Source organism: Pteronotus mesoamericanus, unplaced genomic scaffold (assembly GCF_021234165.1).
Source record: "Pteronotus mesoamericanus isolate MK-2021 breed Mesoamerican mustached bat unplaced genomic scaffold, CSHL_Meso_final contig_163, whole genome shotgun sequence".
In the NCBI taxonomy this organism is placed as follows: Eukaryota; Metazoa; Chordata; class Mammalia; order Chiroptera; family Mormoopidae; genus Pteronotus; species Pteronotus mesoamericanus.
Window position 1 is genome coordinate 6540939 of NW_026555064.1, and position 11781 is coordinate 6552719.

Consider the following 11781-nt stretch of genomic DNA (forward strand, 5'->3'; position numbering starts at 1 on the left):
CTCCCGCCGCATCCCCCTCCTCCCCCTCGTGAAACACAGCTCGTGGTTTCCAATTGTATGAAGATGCCTTCACATGCTAATTTATCACTTACCAGGTTGTACCAAATTATCATTATCCACATGCCACTCCCCTCCCCAGCATGATCAACTTCTTCAGTGGGGACCCTTTTTGTTTAATGTCTGCAGCCCTGATAACTGGCAGAATGCTTGCCTCAGAGCAGGGACCTCAATAAACGTTCATGGAACAGTGGGTGAACCTTGAGCCCTCCAGGTCGCTTTTCTGGTTTTGGAGGACAGACGTCTTTGGATTAGGAAACGCTACTTTTGGAAAGCAGGCTGTGACTCTTAATTATCGTTCAATGAGTGGGAATCATCATATTAATCTACCGATTCTCCGAAAGGACACTTTTTTTTTTAATGAAAACAATCAGTAAAAATTATGATAATTTTGATGCCAGAGTAGTTGAGACCCAAAGCGCCTAGACTTCTGTCCCCTCCAGACGCACTTCCCGGCCGTGGCCTTCACCTTGGGGGCCATCCCTTTGGCCTTTCTGCGTGGGTAAAGGTCCCAAGGCCAGGGCCAGGCACCCAGCCTGAGAGGAGTTTGTGCCTTTTGGACCCAGGCTAGTCAAACAGGCCCTGCCCCTCTGCCTTCCATTTCCCATTCCCCCAGCACACAAGTTCTAGAACATGAACCAGTCAGCCTCAAATGCTAAATTAGAATCCAACCAAAACTCAGCTGGCCGAGGAAAACACGTGGGCAGATCCAAGAGAGAGCGCTGGGCCAGGCAGGCATCATGGGGCCCAGGCAGGCCAGTTATTGTAAAGAGAGCCCTACATCAGGGCCTTTTACCTTTAGGTCACTGGTTCAAGTCCAACCAGGCCTCGCCTGACAGAAAATCATTACGCGCTCTGTGTTGGGCTGCCTGAGAGATGGAAAATGAGTTTCTGTCTCCGTCCAGCAGGCAGTGTCCACATCATACTTGGCACTAAGCAGCTCCCGCCTCCGTGGAGACAGCAGAAGGCATGCGACAGTTGCCCAGGTGCCGGAGGTCAGGCCGAGCCTGCACGTCAGCCTTCTCTGCGTGGGGCCTGGCAGCTCCCTCATCTCACCCCTTTCGGGAACACTTTATTAGTCTGGCAGTTTGGGTTCTGTCTCTGAAGACATTGTTTAGAAAGGAGTTTGAAATAATGGAACAACTGGAAGGAAAAAAAAAATTTGATTCTGCAGTATCGAAAGAAGAGTGACCAAAGTCACAACAGAGAAACATGTTTTTTTCCCTCGGCAGAGCTGGGCCAGGCCAGGCAGGGCCGGGCCGGGCTGCTGGTCTGTCCGGTGGAAGATGCCGGGCTCCGGGCAGGGGGCACAGCCACAGCAGTTCCGCCAAGTGCTCTGGGTGGCGTGCACCGGGGGCCAATGCCCTCCGCAGGGGTGTCCATCCTGTGGGCGCCTCTGGGCCACACTGAAAGAAGAGTTATCTTGGGCCACACATTAAATACACAAACACTAACAAAACCTGGTGAGCAAAAAAAAAAAAAAAAAAAAGTTTCAAGCAAATTTATGATTTTGTGTTGGGCCACATTCATTGCCACCCTGGACTGCAGACTAGACACCCCTGCTGGGGTGGTTTATTTCCGTCACACTTCTCCCCTCTTAGAACCACCTAAGCCACCAGTCTAAAGGAAGTAGAAGCTTAGAAAGACCTGTCTTTCGTTCCTGTGCTCAGACAGGCCCTCCCAAGCTCACAGAAATTGTCTACGAAACATCCACCAAGTGGATTTCCTCACCCACCATGCCCTGGATTGTTCTGGCAAATGCAGTGGGGCCCCAAAACCTGACAGCGCTGTGCGCCTGCAGTCTGGCCCGTGGAGAGTGGAGAGCTCTCTTTCCCCTTTTTTGACTCCCCCAGTGGGTAGCTGCGGAGTCCTCCCTTCTGAGTCACTTAAGAAGCACCCAGTCCACCCAAGACTCAGTGGCTGTGGACAGAAGGAGCCCACTTGTCTGCGTGGGCCCATTCCCAGCGAGAGTGCTGTCTGGGGACTCCCTAGGCCATTGTGGGGCAGACGGCACTGTCCCTTCTGTTCATGGAATCAGCCAAATTACAATGGATTGGCCAGCCCTCTGGGTTATCGGAGACCAGTCCCATGACTCCAGAGTTCACCTGGCTCGTGGGAACCTCGCCAAGGTGTGTGGAGGGACCTTCTGAGCCATGTCTAGGAGCAAAGAACCAGAGAACCTACTGCCACATTTCTGTCCCTGAGAAACTGGGCTTCTGCTCCTTTCTGCGTGTCCCTGCAGCCCGGCTCAGACAGAGCCGGACCTCCAACCCTGAGCTCGGTCTTGCTCTTCGTTTGGTTGAATCGGGGCAAAGAGACAGGAGCGAGGCGAGAGGCTCGGCACTCAGGCTAGAGTCTTCGCTCTTGATGCTCTCCTTTCCCCAGTCTTCTCACCCCTCCTCAGAATTTCCTGAAGCAGAAAGCAGCCCCCAAATTCCCAATTTGCGTGTTTCTTCCTGCTCCCATTCTCTGTTAGACACACTGGCGTCGTTAAACAGACCCAACCCAGATTGTATCTGCTGCTGTTGAATGAGAATCCCCGCTGCACCTGGATTTGGGGGTGGGGGAGGGCTCTGTACACCTGCACAGTCGCTGTGCTGGCTAGCATACAGTGTCACTCTTCCTGACACACAGGCTCTGGGTTTAAGCCCACGTCCCTGTGCACCCGTGTGTTTCGCTATGAAGTCACATATGCTCACAGGCAATCTGAGAATGGAGCAGAGCGGAAAGCCAGGCCACTGAGCGCCGGTGGAGAAGCACGGCCCCGAGCCCCTCTGTGCTCCGTGCCTCTCTGACTTTCTCCGCGCCCGTGGGAACCCTGCCGCAGCGGAGCCCTCAGGAGCCCCCCGCCTCGCTTCTCCCAGAGTCCCAGAGGCTTCTTTCAAACGCAGCCTCCAGGCTCCCCAAGAGCCTGGGCAGACGACACCCTCTGAGGTCAGTCCGGCTGCCCACGTGAGGGAGCGCACGGAAGAGTCAAGGTCAGCAAAGGGGAACGGCCCCCTAGAGATGCCAGGCTGAACCTGAGTGAAGCAAGCTGTGGTCCTGGGCACCTGGACTTGCCCTGATCTTCCAGGAAGTGGGGCTTCCAGGGAAAGGGCGCCCCCTGCTGGCCCAGCCCAAGCGGCATGTGCGCAAGAGGAAGGGGCTGCCTCTCTAATCAGCTCCTGGAAGAATGAGGAACGAGTCCAAGGGAAGGAAAGGGCTTGCTTGTCTTGACACGTAGAGGGGCTGCTTGTGAGGAAGAGCAAGAAGCAGCCTCCCATGCACACCTGGCGCTGAACCTGGCACATGGCAGACATTCCATGAAACATTAAGGAAGAAGATGACCTACCCCAGTCCCGCCACTGCGCGGGGATGCCCCCTCTGAAACGGGATGACGACGAGAGGGATACTCACCTCACCGAGCTGCTTCTGGGACGCAATGAGGTCAAACAAGAGGAGTGGACGCTGTCAGCCCTACAGGGTGCTACAAACGTCAGGGATGGGAGAGTTGAGTGCTGTGTGACAAATATGCCTTAGAAGTACGGTTTGGGTGGTTAAAAAGCAGTTCTGATTTATCCGTGGACAGTCTTCTATTCATTGAATAAGAAATCTAAGTTATAAGAAGACCCCCCCACCCCCACCCACACACCCCGCCACCGCCATCACCACCACCAATGGAACTCAATAGAACTATTTTCTTCCTGGGTGGAAAAGAAAAAAGTTGTTTTTCTAAATTGGGCTGTGAGGCCGCTCTCTGCCCTGGACAGCCCTGGCTACACAAAATGCTGTGCAGGGCATCCGTCCAGCTCCAAGCCTGGGTCTTATTTACACTTATTTACATATCGAGCGAGATCTCCATGGCTGCCTGCCCGGAAGCCCTATTTTTAATTGTTTGCCGCCCCAGCTGCCCCTCTGACCCTTCCTGGCACTTTTCTGAGGGTTTCCGGCCACTGCTCGCTTGGGAGGAAAGGGCAAAAGATGAGAATTTTTGGAGAGGATCTCAGCAAAGGCTGAACTCCAACCAGAGACCCCCAAATTCAGCATCTCACAGGCCCTTTCCCAGGTGGTTCTCCTGGGGGCAGGGCTGGCTCCCCGGGGAGCGGAGGGGAGCTGGGCTGTGGCCAGTGGACCAGCCTCACAGCTTGGCCAGCTGCATCCCATGTGGACAAAAGGACAGGGGACTTGGGAAGCAGCTGCCTGTGTGCGCTCCAGCTTCCTCTCTAAATGCGCTTCTGGAAAACTTCGGAATAGTTCCAAGTGAAGGCAAAGGGCTTGCCCTGAAATTTGGACTGGCTGGGTTCTTGGGTTTTGTTTTGTTTTGTTTTGTTTTTTACATTCATTTTAAAAGCAGCATTTCCTAGACAGAGCAATAAAATATGTATTTATAAATATTTTCCAAGAGTGCCCTCTAGTGGAAATCTAAAGGAAGAAGCACGGCTCGCAGACAAGTGACTTGGATCCCAAACTTGTAAATAAAAAAAAAAAAAGCACGTCCGTTTGAGTAAGAGGCCTCCTTCACACGTGATCTCAACACATATCAGATTTCTTCCAGAGGTCCATAAAATGTCACATTGCCTTGATTGGAGATGAAGGCTGCCTTGAGTCTTTAAAAGGAAATTGCGCTCTACTTTTGGAACTGGAAATAATAATGTTATAGGTACGTAAGGCATTTTGAAACTAAATGCAAGGAAGTGTGCGGAATGGGGCGATGGAAGAGATTCGTTGATTGTATTCCTAGGCCAAGCATGTGTTGCTGGCCCAGTGCTTTTATTTTGGCTGCAGAGGGAGCCAAGTCTGCAACAATGTCCAGCCCCAAAGGCCACACACACTGCTGGGTTTTTACCTTGGAGGATGTGGGACAATGAGTCATTTGTGCCTCTTCCTGGTTCTTCCTGGCCAAGGTCAGCTTTCCCACTGGAACCAAGCAGCTTGGCGTGGAGCCCGAGCAGTCTGGAGCCTTTCAGTGGTGCAGAGCCCAGGGGGAGGGTGTGGCCCCACCGCAGTCCCCGCCAAAGGACCCCAGTTCAGGCCCCGAGGCCACCCTCGTCCCCAGTAAAAAACTTCTTTCACTCTGCTCAATTAGCATGAAGGGCCACCTAGCGGAGGCCAAAGGAAATCAGCAGTCCCGAATCAAGGTTACCGGGCAGATTCCTGTGAAGAAGAAAATCGAGGGGCTTCTGACCACTCTCACTCTTACAGGTGAGCTTTCCAAAAATGATCACCTGACACTAGTTGGACTCCAAATCATCTTGTAAACATTGCTACTATGAGTAGTAATACAACAGCTGCCCTTCGTTTATTTCTCCATTCAACAAATGTATTTGGAGCACCTATTTGGTACCAGGCACTGTTCTAGGCTGACTACCAGGACACGCAAGACTCTGATCTTGTGGAAATTACCTCCCAGCACAGAGAGAGATGATATACAAACAAATGTGTCATTTTGAGGCTACAAAGGAAGCTAACGGAGCATAATGAATAACACAGGGATGCCTACCTAGATGAAGTGTTTCGGAAGACCCCTGTGAGGTCACGCTTAGGCATGCACTATGTGCCAGATATACTGTGTTGGGGGCTGAGAATGCAAAGATAAAGAAAATGCAGTCTGCACCTTCAAAGAACTCAGTACCCAGCGGTGAAAATAATAATTTCACAGGATTTCAAACAGCTGAGCCCTAAGACCTATTGCTCACAATACATCTGTCAAGTGAATGCATTGGTAGCACTATCAAGGTTTGAATTAAACTAAATATACTCCTATATATCTATATATATTTTTTTCTTTTCCTGTGCCACATGGCTTGGTGGAAATGGGGATAAACAATGAAATCCCAACATCCCTCTAAGCTCAAAGGTTGCATAGGGGCACACTGCACTGTCCCAAGAGGGTTAAGAGTACACTCTCCACTCCCCCATCTCTCAGCATCTGGCTAGAGTAGAGGAGGGACCAGCCCAGCACTCAGGTTATACTTGCAGTCAAACGTGTTGCTTCGCTGGCTCTTGGCAGGGGTGCACCTGCAGGGCAGTTGATTTCAGACTCCCTTGGCCCGAAGTGTTGCTGATCAGCTGCTTCTACACCATGTTAACTCAGATCTAAGTCCACACCCAGGGTTCCTCCTCAGTTTCCCTTCGTGAGGCAACCTCCTCCAGCAGCCAAAGGGACAGGTCTCCCAACTGTGGGAAAAGGTCACCCTCCACGTATGCAAAACTCATCACTGACCCTGAGTAGAGCAGGAAGGAAGAAAAGGCCACCAGAAGTGACCCCTGCCTATTCCTCCGCTGCTGGTGGGGAGAGATAACAACCCCCCACCGACCTCACCCACCCCCTGCCGCCCATAGGCTGCCTGCGGAAGGCAGTGCGATGGTGTGAGCTTCCCCCCACAAAGGCACAAGGTCCCACCGGCTTTCCCAGGAGAACAGAGGACAATGGGGTCAACAAAAGGGGTGATAGGATTATTGATTCTGCACCAACTAAACAACCCACATCTAGAGAAAAGTGGGTCGCTCAGAGCAGTGGTGTTCAACCTGCGTTCCCAGCTGCCCAGCACTTCCTGGAAGGGGTGCCAGAGGCCCCAGGGAAGGCAAGTGAGCTGGAGGAGCTGTGCTCTGATCCTGTTCACACACGGGGCTTCATTAGGAGCTGCTGGGGCACAAGACCTGGAGGAGACGGAAGGCAGCCTGTCACTGCGTGTCTGGGGTGGACAGCTGTGACCGCCGCACTGCCTCCATAATGCCTGCTGGGCACCAGGTCTGGAAAGCGCCCCCATTCACACGCGCCAGAGAGAGCAAACAAGCTAGGTTTTGCTTGCTTGTTTGTTTTTTATCATCAAGAGGAGCTGATTTTCCATCCTAGAGGGTCTGAGCAAGTAGGGACTCAGCTTAATCAGAGGGCTCGGGCTTACATATGCCCTACAAATAATAATAATAACATAATAGTACTAATGCTTGTGCTACATTTGGAGCTTGAAATGATCAGTGACATTTCCTCTGATGAGGTTAAACAGCCTGGCTCCTGGGGCTGCACATTTGCATAATAAAGATCAGAAGTCACTGCCTCCTACATCTCTCTGGGCACCAGCCGACTGGTGTCCTTGGTTCAGGGACGCCACTTCCTAATGTACTTCCATATGCGGCCCTGGGCAGTGATTCTAATCTTTGGCTTGCATGTGAAATGTCAGGGTTTTGTTTTTTTCTTTTTTGTCTCAGAGAACAACAAATTATGTTTTTTGATGAGAAGGTGCTGTCTGTAATGGATAATACAATCTGAAAATGCAGAGGCAACATCTGTGACCTATGGTGCTAACCTAGCAAACTGGAGTCTATTTTTCCAGCCTATCAGTTGATAGGAAAACATCACTTTAGATGTAATAATTAATCATTAGTCCAAATGGTTATCCCCATTGGTTCCTCGCCTCTCAGGCAACCATGCCTCGTCTGACAATAAATCAGGAAAATACATTTCTTAATATCCAATGGAATGCATTTCCAGGCAGCCTCTTTTCTCTGTAACACTTTGCAGGCACCGTCTATCATCTGCTGATGAGAGAAGATTCTCCCAAGGTGCTATTTTAAGGAAGGGAAAAGCAGAGCCCAGAGGAAGGGAGACAGCCAGTTCAAGTTGGGGGCTGTAAACAAAATACAAAACAAAAGAGGAAAAAAACCTCTCCTTACAGTGGTGGCCCTGGGTCCTGGGGGAGGACAGCCAGCACCTTCCCCGCCTGGACCCGTCGGTTCTTCCCCCTTTGTTCTACCTTCTCCCCGCAGCCCAGGGCCCAGTCACCACCAGCCCGTCCTGCCATGGCCTGGCCCACACCATGGGCAGCCAGCCTCCAAAGTCCCATCCCCGTCCTTGTTCTAATGGCAGCTATAGATTCATCTCTGGGCCATATTTTTTGCTTGATTCCCAGCCCCCTGTGGATCCACTGAAACACTTACAGCACCGAAAATGCTCCACAAAACTCAGCGATCTGCCACGTGTGGTGGAAAGAAAAGTGGGTTGAAGTCAAGATGGGAAGGAATCTGAGGGTTACCCTAGACACTTCCTTCTTGTTTGAGGGTGACCTCTTGGTGGCCTCCTCCTCAGCCGGGAAATGGAGGTGGTGTTGATGGTTTCCAATCTGTGCTTATTGGAGCCCCAAACTTCTGAGGCAGTGCCTTGAGGGGAGGTGGGCGGGAGTACGGGGGAGGGAAAGGGGAAGGGAAGAGAGCCTCAAAGGCCGGCCAGAGCAGTCGGCTTTTCTTGCTGCGCCTAAGAGGCAAAATCAAAAATTCAAAACCCACCGAGTCGGATGATTTTTAAAGCCACTTCTAATTTGTAAATCCTATAGTTCTCTACCTCAGTGCTGCCCATTCCACTGCTGAATCTGGAATGATTTTAGAAAATGCTGCTTCATCTTGGGGCCTGTAATTGCCTCTCTTCATTACCAGACCAGTGGCTCCCAAACAGAAGTGGCAATGTCTGGAGACACTGTGGGTTGTTATTACAACCAGGGAGGAGGGAGCTATTGGCACCTGGTGGGTGGAGACCAGAGATGCTGCTAAGCATCCTACAATGCACAGGACAGACCCCCACAAGGAAGGATGATCTAGGCCCCAACCTCGACAGTGAAGAGGATGAGAAACCCTGTGCCAGTGAAGAAAGTGAGCTTACAGGTGAGCGTCTGAGTAGGGAAGGGTTCGTTCAACTTTCTATCTGCCCAGCTCAGACTGAGAGGTTCAATCCACCCTCAGCTCCTCCCAGCAGAACCCCCCTGGGCCTTGGGTCTGAGACAGAGCATTCCTGCCCCGGGGACAGTGGCCCCATGGAACTCTTTAGTTTGGCTTCGGAGAGGACCTCGCATTGCTTGCCCAAGCGCCCTGGAGTTGCCCAAGATGTTATAGTCTGCTTCGATCTAGGTCAGGAGCTGGTAATACCAACACAAACATGGACTGTCCATTCACTCGGTCAGCAAATAGTTACTGATTCCTTAGTAAGTACCCGGAACAGCGAGAACAGCTCTAGGTGCTGGGCATATAGCAGAGAACAAAGTCTCTGCCTTTATACAGCACCCTCGTCAGGGGGAGGCAGAACAGAATCAAAAATACAAATTAATACGTAAGACGCAGGAGATAAGAAATGCTATGAATATTATAAAGTGGGCGGGGACATGAGAGCGAGAAGAGGTTGCAACTCTGAGGAGACAACATCGAAAAAGTTAGGAAGGCCTGTGGATACCTGAGGGGGAGGGGGTTCCAGTCAAAAGCAGCCAGAGCAAGTGAGCTGAACGGAGCTGCTCAGCCTTCGAGCAGCGTTCACAGGGCGCTGAGAATGTTTGGGAGTCACGAAGGTGGTCCAAGGGCCAGGTCTCCCAGTACCAGGTCAGCCAAATGAGACGTTTATATTTTATTCTGAGATGGAAAGCCATTAGAGAAATCAGAGACAGTGTGGCATGAACGGATTTACAGTTTAAGAGCAAAAAACAGAACAAACAAACAAACAGAGAACACCAAAATACACTTGGCAGGCTTCGGTTGTCCTGGCTGCTCACAGTGCAGCAAAGTCTCAAAATGTTCTGTTCTTTTTTTTTTTTTTTTTTTTTTTTGCACTTAAAGAACAGAATAAACAGACAAAATATCCTCTTTCTTTGTGTCATTAAAGGTCCTCCTGATATTTTAAGCCAGAGATTACTAGGGCTGGTTTTGCAACCTCCTGTGGCCAGATGGAGCAGAGTTTGGAGTATCCTAAGACTAGGAAGAAGTTCTCAAGTTTAATAAAACAAATTAATGCGACTTCATTTCTCTTGAATAAAAGAAACTTCTCGCCACACACCACTTTTAGAAGACAGGGATCAGCTGGGGTGAAAGGGAACCAAATCACAGAGCCTGCATTTCAGAAAGGCTGGAATCACAAATTAACAGGGCAAGTTCAAGACTGGGAGAGGGTATGCTCGCTAACTGTAATTTGTTCATAAGTTGCCAGCCCTTCCCACACAACTTTGCAAATAAAACACGACACTTGTTTAAATATTTACTGGCTTGTTGACCCATTTTGTTGTTGTTGTTGTTGTTTGTCATTAATTAGAATTTTTTTCAAAAGAAAACAAACATTGTAACAGGAAATTAATCCAGGCAGCCTCCACAGTGAGATAGCTCAGCCAGGCTCCGGTTGGGCATTAAGTCATGATTTAGCAAAATTACAGTATCCAAGGGGAGGAATTAATTAGAAATATCAGAAATAGACTCTGAATGTAAAAAAGGTTAAGGCCTACCCCACCCCCAATCTGTGGCTATTAAATTAACACAATAGATGCAAAAAATATTTGTTTAGAACACGAAGAGTTTCTGCAATTGTGTTTCTGTTATTTTCCCTTAAATATGTGTTCAGCCCCAAACTCTTTCTCCTGCAAGAAGTGGTTGGCTGAACAATTCTGTAGCTGTTCCTACAAACCAAAAAAGCTATTTTTAAGATGTTGTATTGGAGTCCTTCGCCTTTTAAAAACTTTTAATGGCTTTGTGCTTTAGGAAGCGCCTCCAGGTTAACGCCTCCCAGCAGCTCCCCTCTGGGGCCTGTCTGAGGTCAAGCTGAGAGGACTTTCAGGATGGCAGAGCTAAGGGGTTTCATGTCTCCTGACGGCAGGTCTATGGACCCCAGCCACCCTTGCCAAAATAGAGTTGACTCAGAAAGCCTCAGCAGAAAAGCCCAACCCCAGCAGGCACTGTGGCCCATGGCTACCATGGTGACTCAGGCCTTCATTTGCTCGGCTGGGGAAGAAGGGACCACGGGGACTGAGGCTGTCCTGGAGAAGGAATCACGTGTGATTGGTGGTCACAGAAATTCTGGAATTGGACTGGATGGAAAAGTAGCGTCGCAGCTGCAGGATGACGCTATGAATACTAGCGTGTCAGCTCAATACTTAATCGTAGGTGGCTACATGTTGAACATGTGTTTCTTCTTCTCAGCAGCAGAAAGAGGTGAGTGGTTTTGGGATACGGTTTCCTCTGATGAAGAAGCAGAGGCTCCGAGGTACGGCCCACCCTTCTGCGTCGCTTCACCCTTTTGCCGGGGCTGGAGTTCCCAGCTGGAGGAGGGGAAATGCCTACCTAGCCCTGAAGCCTGGAGACCTCTCCCACCTGCTCTGATGCTTTGCAGGGAGGGTGTCCCAGGGCATATCCTGGGATGAGCAGCCTCTCCCGCTCTCACGCAAGCCCCGCGGCAAGTCAGCGGTTCAACCAGAGAGGCAGTAAATGGGAGGCAGCTTCGCATCCTTTGCCACTTCTCCCATCAAAGAGTAAAATCGAGTGCCCTTCCCACTGAAGGGTGAGGGCTGGCCCTGTTTCTTGTCACAACCACTGGGAAGTGGCAGAAGCGAAACCATGTTACCCTCAAGGGGGGACTTTAAGAGGTGCCCAGCTTCTGGGTCTGTCTGCTTAGAGCACTGCACATGGAACCCAGTCCCCACGCTGAAAGACGCCGTGAAGAGGAGAACTGACAGCCAGCACCAGCTACCAGCCCTGTGAGTCGCCTGCGATATTCCAGCCCAGGCAACAATCCGGGAAGCTGAAGAACTGCCTGGTGGGGACCGGCAACCCCAGACCCTGAAAGATATTGAATGGGAGTGGCACTGACTATTCTACACCACTGAGTTGTGGGGTGGTTTGTTTCACACCAATGGATAAACAAAACAGTCTGGTTACCCAGGAAAATACCCTCGTGGACAGGAAAGATCTGGATGGTGTTGTGTTCGTATGTGGTCCCCCAGCTCT